This window comes from Cinclus cinclus, chromosome 4, assembly GCF_963662255.1.
Source record: "Cinclus cinclus chromosome 4, bCinCin1.1, whole genome shotgun sequence".
In the NCBI taxonomy this organism is placed as follows: Eukaryota; Metazoa; Chordata; class Aves; order Passeriformes; family Cinclidae; genus Cinclus; species Cinclus cinclus.
Window position 1 is genome coordinate 37,643,416 of NC_085049.1, and position 16,285 is coordinate 37,659,700.

Consider the following 16,285-nt stretch of genomic DNA (forward strand, 5'->3'; position numbering starts at 1 on the left):
GAACAGACTCTGTCCCTAAGGAAATGGTCGTAGCACCAAACCTGAGAGAGTTCAAGGAGCATCAGGGCAGGACTCTTAGTCGTACAACTTAGTTTTAAGTACTCCTGTAAGGAGCAGGGATTTGGACTAGATGATCCTTATGGGTCCCTTCCAGCTTGAGATTCTATGAAAAGTGGTGTGGGACGAGGCCAGAGATATGACTGGGGCAGACAAGTCTCCAAGCATGAAGCCTCAACGTCCTGTAAGGTCAAGCCAGGGAGTCAAATTTGTGGATCAGGACTAGTAACATCCTATAAGAAAATAATGTATTTGTCCGTTAAGTGTTAGAAGAAGGTTCTACTTTCTCCTGAGGGCAAAAATATCGCTAGCTAATTGGAGGTTTAATAATTATCTCATTCTTGTTTTGATGTTTTATGCACAAATTCACAGATCATGCCAATTCACCAATGCAAGATTGAGTGATATAAGCTCCTACAAGTTATGTATAACTCACCATTAGTGGTCCTTCAGATAGATAACAGTTGACAAAATCAATTTTCTCTCTTTATATAGAGAAAAAAAAGTATTTTTCTTTTTTTATTCTTATGACTTTTTGATCCACTAAAAAGTAGAAAAGGAGCTCTTAACCGAGAAAATAACAAGACCCTCAGGCATCTTAAGTTCGGCATCTAGTACCACTGCTCGTTTTATAACATTTCACTTGAACTATGCTAGTACTTTCTAATTTTTATATGATTATAAACTGATCAATTGAGTAGAGCACTGCATTTCCACACATGATAAAGACCATTAAATACACAGTGCACATTAGTGTTTATATAGCTAATTTTCTTTCCAAAATTTATTGTGCATTTAAGAGCTTGTTATATTAAAATGGAGAAGGTTTGTCTAATTTCATTCGTACATTTTCTGCTTCACTACATGAGTGATGAAATTGTTATTCAACAGTTGAGGAGAAGACTGCATCTGTCTCATTAAGATACTCAAAGTCTAAAATTTTTCTGGAATATATGCAGTCTCATTGAACTGCTGCAGGCAATATACAATTCATTCACAAATGAACTCAGTGTAAAAAATTCTAGTTTACACAAGTTTTTATTCCTTTTTCACCTTATCTCTAAACCCAACATCTTGATGCCATTAATTTTTTAAGAAAAGAAATAATACATTTCTGTTCAGAATATGATCAGGAGCTGTTACTGGAGCTTACAAAATTTTTCTTGAGGCAGCACTGTTCTAAATGTAATCCATAAACTTTGTACTTCTTTATATTTAGAGTTTTTTGAAGGTAGGTTGTTATTTTCCATAAGATCTGAAATACTTTTTCACCTTTTTGAATATAGTTACAACGCTGTTAACTTTTGCAAACACTGGACTACATCTAGCCAAAGCTGAGAATGTGTTTAAAAGACTCAATGCGATCTGAGATCTGGCAAACAAGTATGTTGCAGAAATTTATTTACTCAACCAACTGTCCACTGGATGGACCAGAACTCAGCTGTTACGGGTCTAAAAACTATTTTTATGAATCTCCTTTCATATGACTGTTCAAATGAGTCAAATAACAGTTTTAACTTGATGCTTGTTTACTTTATTGTTTACTTGGGTCATATGCTGTTAGTCAGGTTCCTATTCGTCTATCTGACCTTTTGAAATTTTTCTCCTTAGATGTCTATGTTCTTAATTCAACCAAGTTAACCACTTCAATGCATCAGAACATGAGAGCCAAGAAGAGAGAAATCTGTTACTGATTCCTCAATTTCCCACTCACTTAACACAAACAGAAGCGACACCATTTTTTAAGGTTACAGTGTGATTTGTTTAGTGCACTTTTCATTTTTTTTTTCTTTTAATGGGGTTTTCTGTTGGCTCCATTTCTTCTAGTTCACCCAAAGTTTGCACCAGCTAATGTAAGCTAGTGAAACAGAAGTGGGGACAAAGTTTAAAGAAATTAAGATGAATTACTATGGGAAATAATGTGAGGAGATTGCAAGTTTTATTTTACCCTGTTTAATTGTTTTCAAACAGGCAGCATTAAATTATTCATAAAGTAGTAATGGTGAAAGCAGAGAAAGTTTTATAAACTTAGAAAAAAGATCTTGCATCTGTCTTTCAATTTGATAAGGAATCTCAGGATGTAAAATAGTTTTAAATGTTTCTCATCTGTGTCTTGAGAGAGAGAAGCTCTTTTAAAATTATACAGAGTTCGTCATGCATAAAGATGGGCATTGGAAGTTTTTCTATTTGACCCTATTCTGTACATCAAACTTCATTTTGAGAAAAATTTTAAAAGATGTTGGACAACTTCAAATGTGAAAGTGTTATTAACACTCAGAGGATAATTGTGATTAACCAGAGGAACAAAAATGCAATTGAAAGTGACTGTTTATTAGAATCTTCAAATTAAAGTAGGATGCCAAGCTGTGTTTTAATCAATCACAAGTTATATGGTAAAATCTCATGACCTGAAATCTCAGGCCTATGTGTACATTATCAACATAGTTGTTTCATGGCAGCTGCCCATGTTTTCCTCTTTAGCTCCTGACAAAGAAAAAATAATTTGATCCTTCTTTTAGTGGAAGTTAGAGTGACTTTGTCTTATAGTTGATGCTGACTAGTAGACGTGATAAGGATAATTGCCATCAACCAGCTAGAAGACTTTTGTACATATCCCATTTTTGTAGGCAAGTTAGAAGCAGCTTCATGTCATGTACATTGTTAGCATGTACACACTAACCATGCACATGTAAGAAGTCAGGCTCGAGGTTTTTTCCCTTCCTTATTACCCTAAAGTATATTGAACAAAGAAAGAATGAAGTCTGGTGAATAACCTGTGAAGTCACCCATTTGAGCCAAGATGATGCCAAATGTTTTATCGTAATGTTGAAGTTTAGCCACTAACAACTTGCTTGCATTGACAAGGTCAGCCCAGACTATGTCAAGTTTCTTTGAGATGCCTATCCTTAAATCTACTTTAGATCTTGCCTTCAGATTCAGAACAGATATTCATGGTTTGTTTTTTTTTCTTTTTTCATTGTAGATACCACATGAAAATCCTGATATTATGCAGTTTTATTTATAAAGGATAGGAACTGAAAAATAGCACAAATTAGCCACATCATTCTTCATATTTTTTCATGACTGTGGCTTTGCTGCAGTCACAGCTATTTTTTTATCTAATTATCTAATGTCTGTATAGAATGTGTGTACTGTACATTTCTTTCTCAGTTAAAGACAGCATGTAATGATAATGGGGAGACATTTCAACTATTTATTTTATGCATAATTCCCCATACTTTCTTTATAAAACAGAAGTATCATAAAGAAAGTTAAAAAAAAAATCTATTATTTCAGTGGTTGCATTGACTGAAGTGACCCATCTGTGAGTGTTGCCCTTTGTGTAAGAGTATAGGACCCCCACCCCTGTGAATGAGTTGGCTTGCCTTTGTTGGGGCACTTGCTCCTCACTACATTCAAGGAGTTAGTACTGCCTACTCCTAGCACAGACACACGTGTGAACATCTAATGGAAGAACAGCTTTCATTTTTTTCCTCCTCCAAGCTGATAAACAGGCAGGAATTTGAGGGACTCCCATTATGCTTTGTATGACAGATTTGTACCACAAGCATCCTTGCCTCCTGAACACTCCTTGCCTGTCACTAGTTGTTTTGCTGCTGGCAACTCATCTTGACAACTTGAACTGATCACAAAGCAGAGAAATATCTAGTGCTTCAAATGTGACAACTATTTTTTCAATAACATTTTGATTATGTTCCAATTAATCATTTATAAAGCTTAGTTCCATTGCATATTGTCTGCACAGAAAACTTAAATAGCATAGATGAGTACACTAGTAGCTTTTTATCAAACACCATAAATCACGAATGTCAGTCACTTAGTGCTTTGAATGTACAGAGAGTTACATAAGTAGTAAGTCTTAGTATTGCTCTTCAGTTAAAAAGAAACTTAGCCTAATCTTACTGTTTCTGAATTATATAAATAAATCCTTTAAACAAATCTTGTAGATGCCTTTTTATGCTTTTGCACAGCTTCTTTCAGGGAAGTAAAGTTATACTTCTAACATTATGGCTCTGACAGCCTTACCATTATCCTACTTTCTAAACATATTGCCAGCTTGAATTTTAAGGAGCTGTGTTAGTAACCATTTCTGTAGTGATGCGTCATTTGAAGCACATATGCAAAAGCTATCTTTAGTAGTATCCAGCTAGTGTCTCAAAACACTACATCATACAGCTTAAATACATTCCAGTATATATTTTATGCTTTTTGACTGCAACAAATACTAATCAGGAATGTGTAGTAGAATAACATTTGGAGAATCACAATTATAAAGTTAGGCTGTTCTAAATAATTAATTTGGGATGCAGTAGTCACCATTGTTGAAAAGAACTATGATTTCCCAATTTTTACTCTTACTTTTCAGCTGTTCATAACCAAATAATTTGTATTGTTGTTCTTGCTTTCTTACAATAAGTATGTGAAAGTGTTTCTCTCAACCCCACATGTATGAAAGTCTATGTTTCAAACTTGTTTTGGATATACACTATTAATGAAAATGGGAAGGCTTAAAATTGGAATTGCAAAAGCAACAATGCCAAGTTTGAATTAGCTGAATTAACATTTTTGTGCTTCTAATTGATATTCTCTGTCAACAGAGACAGTTAATACATTTAAGAATTTGTCAAGATTGTCTGAAATATACAGAATAATATGCAAACTACATATTTAAAATATTCAGCAGAAGAATTTCTAAAATGTTTTGTTAATCCCACACCATATATTGCATTTTTTCCTCCCAAGTTTTCATGCTGCTAATACTGCCAATACTTCCAGTCACTAAAAAATTTAAAAGAATTATTCTTCCATACTAATTTTTCATACAAGGTTGTGTAATGAGTCCTTCTGGCTTGCATTTTATTTTGCTATCTTTCTGACTGCTTTCTGTGAGAGGATTTTTTTTGTTCTATAAAAGTTTCAGAAATAAGAAATTATGTTAAAAAACCCCCCCAAACCAATGGATCAATGGGTTAAAATAATTTTAAGATTGGCACACACATTTCAAATTTTAGTAAAACTGGAATTCACCTTGTTCTTCATGGATTCAGTTTAAAAATATAAAGACAAAAAAAATTATGAATAATTACTTTGGTCTCATGGTGAGGGGGGAGGATGAAGGGGAATTAGTCTTGAGAATATGGAAAAAGTGTCTTCAAGATTTAGTCTGTTCTTTCCCCCTCCCTTCCTGTCTCTTCTGCCAGTGTCTCCCTTACCTAGCAATATTCTGAGCAGCACGTCACTTCCTTAGAGAAAATGGTGATAGGGACCTTTTGTGGAAAACTGTCACATAGGTTTGAGTTTCACAGGCTGGATGGGGCTAGGATGGGGTTTGCTGCTGCCTGAGACTGAAGAATTCATTTTGGGTGGAATAACCGGAGCGGACTGAAGTGTGGGAAGAGCTGGGAAGCAAGTGTGCAGACCAAACCCTGGGGCTGTGTGTGCAGCTGGGGCAGAGAGAGAGCAGATTGGCCTTCATGGCAAAGGGGAGCTAAAAAGCTTGTAAACTGCTAGGTATGGAGGGAGAAAAGCATCTGTAGATAGAAATATTTTACTCATTTATGCTGTTCACTGTTGATGATACTTCTTATTTATTTAATCTTCCTTTCTTAATATTTTAAATAGATATATTTGTCATCGTAGAAGAGGAGAAATGTCTTACAGCTCAGAAATTATAATTTTTGATCATGGCAGAAACCAACATGGCATACTGTTTTATTCTTGACAAATTCTTAAAGTTCTTTATGCCTGCTCAAGTGATCAAAGTCTCTTAAAACAATATCCTTAGTTAATGTGCAGGGTCTCTTCTTTCTGTGGAAGCACATAAATAGAGGATAATGAAATTAGTACCAAATGGAGCAAAATGCTTGCTGACCTGCTGACACACAAGATCACATTTTGGAATGGAATTATCATGTGGAAAAATACTCCCTATTCAATTTGCCTTTGCCTCTCTTTGCTAAAACCCCATAAAAAGGTCATAAATTCTATTACTACAAGGATTTCTGTCACAGCAGCCAATCTATAGTTGATTCAGCTTGACGTCATCTGCAGGATGGACACCTGCAGTTAATTCTGTATCTAAGATAAAAGTGGAAGCTGTGAAGTGAAAATATCCAACTTCAGGTTGGTTTCTTTTTATTGTGAGAAGTTTTACCTTGTCCAGTGATCTTGTTACTGTTCTGTTTTTAAAGCATGTCTTGCAACTTTGGCAAATGACATTTTTTTAGCTGTGGTTGTGTTTTGCTACTGTTTATTCTCACTTTTTTTTTTCCTGTATTCTATTACAAAAAAATACTATATTTCCAGCTATATAAATCAGTTATCCATAGCAGCACTCTTTATATCTGAAATGTTATTTTATGATATAACTGTATACAAGTTCCAATGAAGTTAATGTTGTACAGTCTGAAAATAAATTATATATTTGTGTGCTTAGGGGGAACATAGAGATATTTAGTATTTTATTGTATTGACAGGTTTTTTAATGACCATAAATAGAGGTACAAATTTTTTTTCTTAGTTAAACCTCTGTATTTACGTTCTATGCATTGAAAGATAATACATTTTCACTTTCTTTGTCATAAATATGGAAACAAGTACTTGTATTGCATGCAGCACTATTTAGAAAAAGAAAAAAAAGATAAATAATTCTGAAGTCAGGACTTCTACTGACCCCTGTAGGGAACTTTAAGTTGGTGGTTTATTTGGTTTTCTGTGAACTGATGTTGACATGTCTGTACTCCTGAACTATTTTTCACTAAGAAGGTATATTACAGCTACATAAAAAGTATACATTATATTGTTATTGGTATTTTCCTTACCTCACTGTTAATACTTGCTTTCTGATGTTATTTGAAAATACAAAATCTGCTACAGATACTTATAAGGTAGATGAAATAATATTTTTAAGCAGTTTATCTTTAATAATTTAAATATTAAGGTGGCTGGACTGAGCTGATGTCTGTCTTCTTTTGTTGTCATTGGTTCGAGAAATACTCCTCCAAAGATTGATTTATCCCACTTTAATTGTTACATTCTGTGCACTGACTACAACAGACTTGACTCATCTGAAAGGCTTAGTTTCTTCACTGTAGCTGAGATTACATTGGAGAAAATATATCTAGCTACTTAGAATTATCAAGAAAGAGATTTTCACAAGAGGTGCTTGAAACAGCATTAGAAAAAATTTAAAAAGCTATGTGCTGATGGAATTAAGGTGATTTCAAAATAGATAAAAAACTGGCTTCTTTAGAGTCATCATTTTTTACACTAAATATAATGTTAATCCTATCTGACATGCTAAAATTAGTCTCCAGGAGACACAATATGAGAACCAGACTTCTTAATGTTTATTACCTCAAAAGAAATAATGTGTTGGTTCCTTGATCAGTGATGTTTTTACCGCCTAAAAATGCATCCAGTACTTTTTTTAATAGTTGCAGTAATATTCTATAACTAGAGAAGTTTTCTGGAACCCTATCAAGAAAGGAATAATGATTGAAAATTGCAGCACAATGTGTGGCATGTAGATATAATTGCAATTTTCGGGTGAGCAACTGATTACTTAATTTTGTATGCTTGGAAGAGATGCCACTGAACACAGGTCTAATCCCAGAATGGAAGAAGGTATAAAAGTGCATATTACAACATGTACAATAATTTTTTGGATCATTTTAGTAGGTAATGTATAGATTATTTAGGTTATTTCTATCTAATATCCCGTATGAAAATGTAAGAATTGTTTTCAGGCATTTGATTAGATTTTGCAGTTCTCTGTGCATTTCCCTCTGTTGACTGTTGCGATGGAATTAAGTAAGCTTTTATTTCCATTATAGAGTAGAATGTTTGGGCAGCTATGGAAAACATGAAATGTGGCTCCTACACTACAGCACAGTGGTTATTGAAACAGTGCATGTATTACTGTTTTTGACTTAAGCATAGAAACCCAGGTATTCTCATTCCTAGATCAGGCTAACTTCCTATTTGGTAGATAAATATTTCTATGTATACTTCCAAAGTCAAAGATTAAGTTAGAGTTTCTCAGCCCTTTTGAAAAAGGTGAAGATAAGGTGAAATGGCCAGTTAAAACAGCAAGTCATTAATTGAGTCTCTCTGTTAACAGGAAGAAGGTCAAGTGCACATAACTATTGTGATTACACAGCCTGCATTACAAGCAGCTGAGTCATTTAACCTCAAAGTGCTTAGATTGGAAGGCTGAGAAATAGTTTAATGTGATTTTATGTCAAATTAGTAGCTATACTTCCAAGTTACTATAGTATTTTGAGGTTTTTTTAAGAATTGTTTTGCAGTACCAATTAGTTTTATTGCTATGAAACATTTTATTTAGAGTTTTCATTTGTCCTCCTTTCCCCCCCTTGTCTTAGTGTTGCTAACTAGATGTAATTTAAAAATGGTAATTTCTAATGGAGATGTATTTTTGTATTATTTTTTTAAATTTTGTCTCATATATATTTCTGAAAGTTTTTGAGATACACAATTTTAATTGCCTGATCCAAAATGTAGAAAAGATTGCTTAATTTTGTCATCTAGGTATCATACCTCTAGTTAATAATGGGGAGAATCTGTAGTTATCTGCTGATGAAGATTAAATTATTTGCAATATCCTTCCAACACCTATGAAAAACACTGGAAATCTGATGCTGCTGATGTCTCATCATATATCGAGGTTGCAATTCTATAGTATGCTGTAGATATACCAGAGAAAACTTAGTTATTTTGAAATTATGCAGACCTTTATTAATTTCCCTACAACTCCATCCTTAGTGTAGGAGGTCTCTGCTAAATAATGTCTGGTGCCAGGAGATAACATTATGGATGTTTATTTACATGGAAGCTAATTTTTCACTTTAGAGAGTTACTTCCTGCTCTGCTTGAAAGCTCAAGACTACATCGGAATGTAGAGAGAAGGAAAGGAATGGAAGCCTGTTAGAAAGGGAAAGGAGCAACATGCATGCAGGAATCATAGAATTGTTAAGATTGGAAAAGACCTCCAAGAACATTGAGTCCTACCCTTGACTGAGCACCACTTTACTGATTAAGCCATAGCACTAAGTGCCACATCCACTTGAACACTTCAAAGTGCAGAGCTTGAGACAATTATTTGCTCTAACTGTGGCTGTACAACAAAGTCTATGACTTCTTTTCTGAGGCTTCATGCAGGTGTTCTATACAGATTGTTATTTTTGTTTAGAGGTTGCTCAGAATTCACCAAGAAATTTCAAGTGAGCATTGCTCTAGGTTATACACAAACAGTTTGAAATGTAAGAAAAATAAAACACTACCTTTCCACCAGTGCATGCTTGGAATCTATAATTATTATAAAATACTGCTTTCAGTAAAAACAAAATGGTTTTTTGGCAGTGAATGATTTTGCTTTTTAACAGAGGTTTAACTAAGAAGTGTTAATGTAATATGGAGTTAGGAATTACAGGATGTTCCTAGAAGCAGTTTTCCTCATATTTTTAATTATATCTTTGTACATGTTTTGCACTGGAGATGCTGAGCAAATCAAGCATCACCAGAGCTTATGCCTAGGCAGTTGGTGCAACTGCTGTCTTTAAGTACTTACTGATTTTGTAAATTATGAGTAAAAAATGGTGAACATTCAAAACGTTTTACTAAACTAGTATTTATTAAGTCTGGAGCCTGCTTCCTCAAATTTAGTCCAAAGGAAATCCAGGAGCATTTGAGGGACTGTTTTTGATGCTCTCATTATCTGTTAACATTCTCAAAATTGAATATAATTTCAGCATAATATTTCTTTCTGAAAAAATTGATAATCTAATCTATTTCACTTCCTCTAAAGGTATAACACAGTTTTAGGCCCAAGAGGGGTTCAAATATTGATACTGACAGGCAAGCATGGTTCAAACAGTTTCTGTGGTGTGGAATACCACTTGGAAAATGCCTCTTTTGAAGAGGCTGAAAGACAAAGGAGAAAATGCAAATCACTTCATGACCAGCAATAAATTCCCAGCATTCAAAGAGAAAAGCCTTAGAAATGTGTTATCTGAGCAAAATAATCACATTATTTATTTCTCATTCTATTAGTAGAAACCAAAGTATACTTAAAGGTGGTAATTCAGGAATAGATTTTTATCAAGAAAACCTGGTATGATTAATCAGGAAGATTATAAAACAGATAAATAAATATAATTTTGGTACATGCTATAATATAGATATTTGGCTTCTTCAAGCATTCTTTTTACTGCCACATTATATTTTGATCAAGAAATTTGCCTTTTATGGAGTTAATAGGGAGCATTAGACAGATTACAAATAGGATCTGTTCAGCTCTGAAGGTGTAGATATGGCTGGAGGCACATTTGTGAACAGTGATCTTTCCAGCAGATGGCTGTGCGTTCCAAAGCTCGGTGCTGGTTTTGTCAATTGTCTTTGTAATCATTGGCTGAGTGTGCAAGCAGTGCAGGGAAAGGCAGAGTAGCGCGATGTCAATCACATGGTTGGTGTTCACAAACATGCTCTATAGAATGCAAAGTGCAAGTAGTGATCTAAACTTCATCGATCAATTGCTTTAGCAAGGAGTTAACTCAGAGAAGGTTTAATTGTCACTTTTGGTATCTTTTTGACACCATCTCTTAGGAAGAAAAGGATGGGCTTTTTGCCTGACTATACAAAAATAAGTGGAATGTTAAGAAACAGGAAAAAATAATTTGACTGAGCCAGCAAACAAGGCCGTGTAGTCTTAATTGATTACTAAGCATAGTAATAATCCAAGCTGAATAATGCTAGATTCCCATGTGAGCTAAGAAGAAAATGGAAATGGTGGATGAGTTTGAAAAATAGTAACAAAAAGGCATCCCAAAATTGGAAAACTGTGTGCTAAGAAGTTTAGGCAATATAAGCTGATGAATCCAAGAGAAATTTAACACTTGATGTACCCGAATCTTTCTTCATGAAGAAGAAATAAGATGTTGAGGGCTTTTCTGCCTTGGAGGGGAAAGCATGAAATTGAAATTGAACTAGGATAAATTCAATTTTGAATGCAGACGCAATTTCCTAATAGCAAGGATAATTAAACTGTGGAGTAATTTCTCTGGATGTTAGTCTCCTTGCAACTCAGACTGTTGAGACATGATATCATAACATTCTTTAAAAATGCTTTATAATAGAATTAGATACCGCAAGAGAAACACAGAAAAAAATAATCTATGGGCTACAGCAAATAAATAAAGTGAGCAGTGATCAGAGCTTGCATCCATGACAAAATATTTTGCATTTTAAGATATTAACATCCAGATTCTTCATGCACTTGAATAAGACTAAAGGCTGTAGAAGTGAAAAAGAATTTGTCTTAAGGCACCTCCAGTAACTGTCTAATCTTACCAACTGCTCAAGGCAAGTTAGACTCTGAATTTGGGTCAGACTACCCAGACCTGTGTCCCATTGAGCTCTGAGTGTGTCTCAGCCTCTCAGGGCAGCCTGCACCAATGGAATTTCCTTTGTTGCATCTCATGTTGTTAGCTAATCTCTTTCATTGTGTACCTTTCCAAAAATTCTAAATTCCTAATTAGCGATTAGATAGATGACAATAGCAATTGAACCCTTTGCCTAATTTCTGATCTGCACAAACCTGATTTCCTTAGCCACTGCTCTTACATTGCTCTTCTGTTACTATTATTTCAATGTCACTTTTTCCAGTTGTGAATACCTTTCTTGTACTGGTGGGTCCACAGATACTAAACCCAGTACTGGATACATTTAATGCAGTAATTCTGTACGATAGAAATTGATAACAAGAATAGCAACAAATGCAAGAATAAAATGTGTGAACATTTTTTTCCTTCACTGTTATATTGCACGTTATTTACCACAATATAGAAATTGTGTCATAACCTATAATGTAATTAGATATTACATTTGTTATGAGATTCTCTGTCTGCATAAAGAAGCATGGAATTTAGATGAAAGTTATGGACTGGGAAAAATACTAAACAAGCAGATTTAAGATATGTTGGTTTAGAAAATACGTGCATATATTAAGTAAATTGCCATTCTTATGCAATATTTAGAATTGTCTATGCTGGATCTGTTCTATCATAGCTATGGTACTAGGAGGAATGAAATAATGGATATTGCTTCATATTTACTACTTTGAGCATTATCTACTATGCTGACAACAGGAAGTAAGGATGAGCAACAGGAGAAAAGAATGAGGTAGCTCCCTGTTTCTGTTTCCTCTTCCTCGAAGCATTTTTTTAGGTAAAGCCACCCAAACTATGCTGTGAGTTCCCCAATTCTTTAGGTATATTAATGCCACTAATTCTGGCCTCAATCTATATTTTAGTTACTTCTCTAGCTATTTATTGGCTCCACAAATGGCTTGAGAAAGAGACAAACAGTATGTTATCCTTCCTGCATAAATCCTGGAAATTCTCAGAAGCGTAGACTCCAGCTATGCTGGAATTTTTGATGAGAGCAGAATTTGTTTTGGGAAATGAAGAGCTCACTGAGTGAATGTCTTGGGTCACAATGTTAGGCTGAGATCTCAAAAATTCCCTCTTATCCTATTTTGCGGAGCTAAGTCTTTTTTAGTATCTGTCATTAGCAGCATAAATAGAAGCAGAAATTTTAATTTTGAAGAAGATAGTCTTCATTATTTCAGTCTGTTTATGCTACAACAACACAGTCCTAATTTCTTCAGTTGCCTCCATATAAATGATGATCAAATCAGATAACGCTAAATCTGAGGTAAACTGAGAATAATCTGAAGAAGACAAACTCCAGGCTGCTGCCCAATCATCTAGCTTCTATCTCATAAACAGTGAAGTAATTTCCTAACAGTAATATACATACTTATGCATATAGTTAGATGCATATATATAAAATTTGAAAACTTTAGGCATTTTTTTCTGCAACATTTTAATAAATGCCTGTTATTTGTTCTGTTCTAGAGGATGCTAAGTTGGTATAAAAATTCCAATAATTTTCAAAGACTGAGCACAAAATCTTTCCAGGTTGTCTATGATAATGGATAGGTAACATTGAACACATGTAGGTCATCAAAGTTATCTAGTTGAAGCTATCCCTTTAAAATATTTTGTCTGCTTTTTCATTGAGTTCACAGTATCAGGTCTCCTTCTAATGTAGGTACAAAAAAGCCTGAGTGTTTATTCAAGGAAAAAAGTATTATTGTGTGTTGTAGTATTTATTTAGTTGGACTGTGCTTCACTTATTTTGCTGGGTTGTTACGACATTTTCTAAAAGCTTTCTCTCTAGAAAAGCCTAAAGAAACTGAAGTTAAGCATGATTTGCTGCAGACGCTCTTGAGAAGAATGTACAAGAAAGAAGGATCAAATGACACATACAAAACCAAGAAATGTTAGGAAATTTTTTTGTTTGATCAAATTTTATTTAGCTTGTGGAGCAATTATTTAAAATTGGGCAGTATCCACTAAAATAAATAAATAAATAATCCAAGTGGTTGAAAGGGAGATGTTTAGGAGTAATATTGATTGAAATACTCAGTTGCTAAATATGTGAAGAGAAAACTTGCAGGAAATTGTCACTATTTCTATCTGACAATTGTTTGCTAAAAAAGTGGATTTTTCTGCTGGCTATATAATTTTTTCTGTTTTTCCTGGGAAATGTGCTTTGTAGTAGTGTGACCCCACACTGTTCTCTGTAGGATTGAACATAGAAGGCAGAAATGGGCTGCATGTTTTTGTCATTTCAATAATCAGTGACACCCCAGTGTTGTGCTATACGCCATTCAGGAAGGCATCGATATCCATCACTTCAGAAGGAGTTTCTCTTACCTCCTGGTTGCACACTGGCTCTTGAAAAAAAAAAAACCCATTCTGCTCAGCTCTTGAAAATCCTTGGTCTAAAAGTGCCTGTATTATTGGTCACTTTGAGCCTGCTAATCTGTCTTTTACCAGTCTTTTGCCATGTTAATGAATCATAATGTTAGTATGAATTTTATTTAAAAACTATTCTGGATTCCAGTATTAAAAATATTACTCTTTCATAATAATATCTGCAAGAAATTCCTTGAAGTTTTTCTGATAAGTTATGTGTTTGGTTTAAATATACCATTGCTAGCAAAAGTCATTACTCTTAGAACAGCTACTCGTACCTCAAATTTAGAGAGATGCTTTTCCAAGTTTAGTAAATATTTTTGCACAAGGGAAGAAAATTAAGGGAGATGTCAGTAATTGCATTACAATATATATATACAGTGATGTAATATTGTCCTAATCAAGTGGAAATGCCTGCTTGGAATTTGCTGAGAACCTTACTTTGAAAGTTAGGTGTTAAAGCAGAGCAGAATTTTGAAAGAGCAAACATAAAATTTGTTTTCATTCAATCTGTAAAAAATGCACATTTCATCGCATACATTATGCATTATTATTATTATTATTTCCATTGTTTAAATTTTACATGAAAATATTACAGCCTGAGATTAAATGGATTCAAAATTAAATTAATTACCAGTAAAGTAACTTTGAAAATATTTTAAATTTATAGCGGCTTGTAATAAAGGTGTGTTGTCTTTAGACCGTGCTTTGGTTGAGATTAAGACATGGCCAATGCTCAAATGAGTGCTCAACAAAGTAAGTGTTGCTTGCAAGAAGCAGCATCAGAAAGTGTTGTGGATATTCCATTTGTTTAAATCATACAAGCATCTAAAACTTGATTAATTCCTCCCAAGATTGACACATAAAATATGATGAAATTGTGTGTTCCTACCTTAAAAAGGAACATGAAATGCAAGGCTGAACTGGAATATACAGCTATTCAGGTAAAATTAATGCTAAATGAAATACCACTGTAAATTACATGATGATTTGAAAATTCAAGGGATGACTAGGGAATAAAAATATGCTCTTTATTCGTGTTCACTGTTCCTCATTGCTTGTTGAAAATAAGGCTTGCTAAACTGTAAAGGGAAGCTGTTTGATATTTTGAAATTCAAAATTTGGCTTCTTGAATTTTATTTCATTACTTTGAAAGAGAAATTTATTTCAAACGTATTGGCATGCACACACACGAAAAAATATTAAACCCTCAAATTAATTTTAAAATATTTGTATTTTTTTGGCATTACATTAAAAAAAACCCCAACAAAACAAACCAACAAATAAGTCTGAATCCATTTTTCTTTTTAGCTACTGGAACTGGAAGTGAACCTCAAATGCCTTTAGTCATGCAGCAGTGTGGGCTAGCTTTTCATCCAGACTTAGCTCAGCTTTGCTTTTTAAAGAAGTGTAATCCTAGTGTGCTACCATTTGACCAGAGATGAGCTCAAAGACAGTTTTAACCATGAAAATGTAATATACACCTCTGTCAGTGGTGTGTCTAGCAGACTGTACTTGAAGCCTTAATAGGGAGAACCCAAGCATCAACAGAAAATAAAAACAGTTTGTTCCTTCCCTGACTTTTCTATGTACAAGCAGCAAATAAAAATAATTGGTTTTGGTAACATGAAGATATTATTCTAAGTTTGCATAGTTAGATAATTAAAAGTGAAGAGTAAAAGAAAAGAGGTAAAGTATAAAGAAAAAGAAAATTTGTGGTGCATATATATGCATGATATTACATTAACCTGTCAAAACTACAGTGGAATAATTCTATTAATAGTCTATCTGATCATATGCATCCAGGAAGTTGAACTATTCAGGCTGAACATGCAAGTTCATCTTTGCTTTCTCATGTTATGTAATGTATGATCAGAATCTACTCAATGAAAGATGCAATGGGAAAGAAAGAACTTTTAAGTGAAAACTGGATTCAGAAGCTGCAACTTTCAGGAAATTTCGCAACTTTTATTTTTCAACTTCCACAATTCCCTAGGCAAAGCTAACCTAAATTAGTGATAGATATTAAAATTACATAGGAAGATTTTTTTTCTCCCAAATTGATTGAATGACATAAATGTTTAACACATTTTCCCCACAAATTATGGGGAATTCAGGTTATGATACATTAATCTATTTGTTAAAGGTACCCTCCTCATTGGTAGTGGGATGCTTTACTTTTAATGTAGTGGAATGTATTTTTCATGATAAAAGGTGTGTTGATTATTGTGCTGTTTGTAAGCAGGTCATCAACTGCTTTTCAGTGATGCTCTGCAATGACAGGGATTGCAGTAGCTTCACTTCACCATTGCACACAGAGACTGATGCTAACTCAAGGAGAACATGGAACCTTCTAATGACTTTCA

At 34.0% G+C, this 16,285-nt stretch overlaps 1 protein-coding gene across 1 annotated transcript in view; it reads left to right on the forward strand.

Moving 5' to 3' along the window:
* IMMP2L (inner mitochondrial membrane peptidase subunit 2) overlaps positions 1-16,285 on the forward strand; it is a 393,363-nt gene that overhangs the window by 238,587 nt on the left and 138,491 nt on the right. The gene's annotated exons all lie outside the window — the stretch shown is intronic.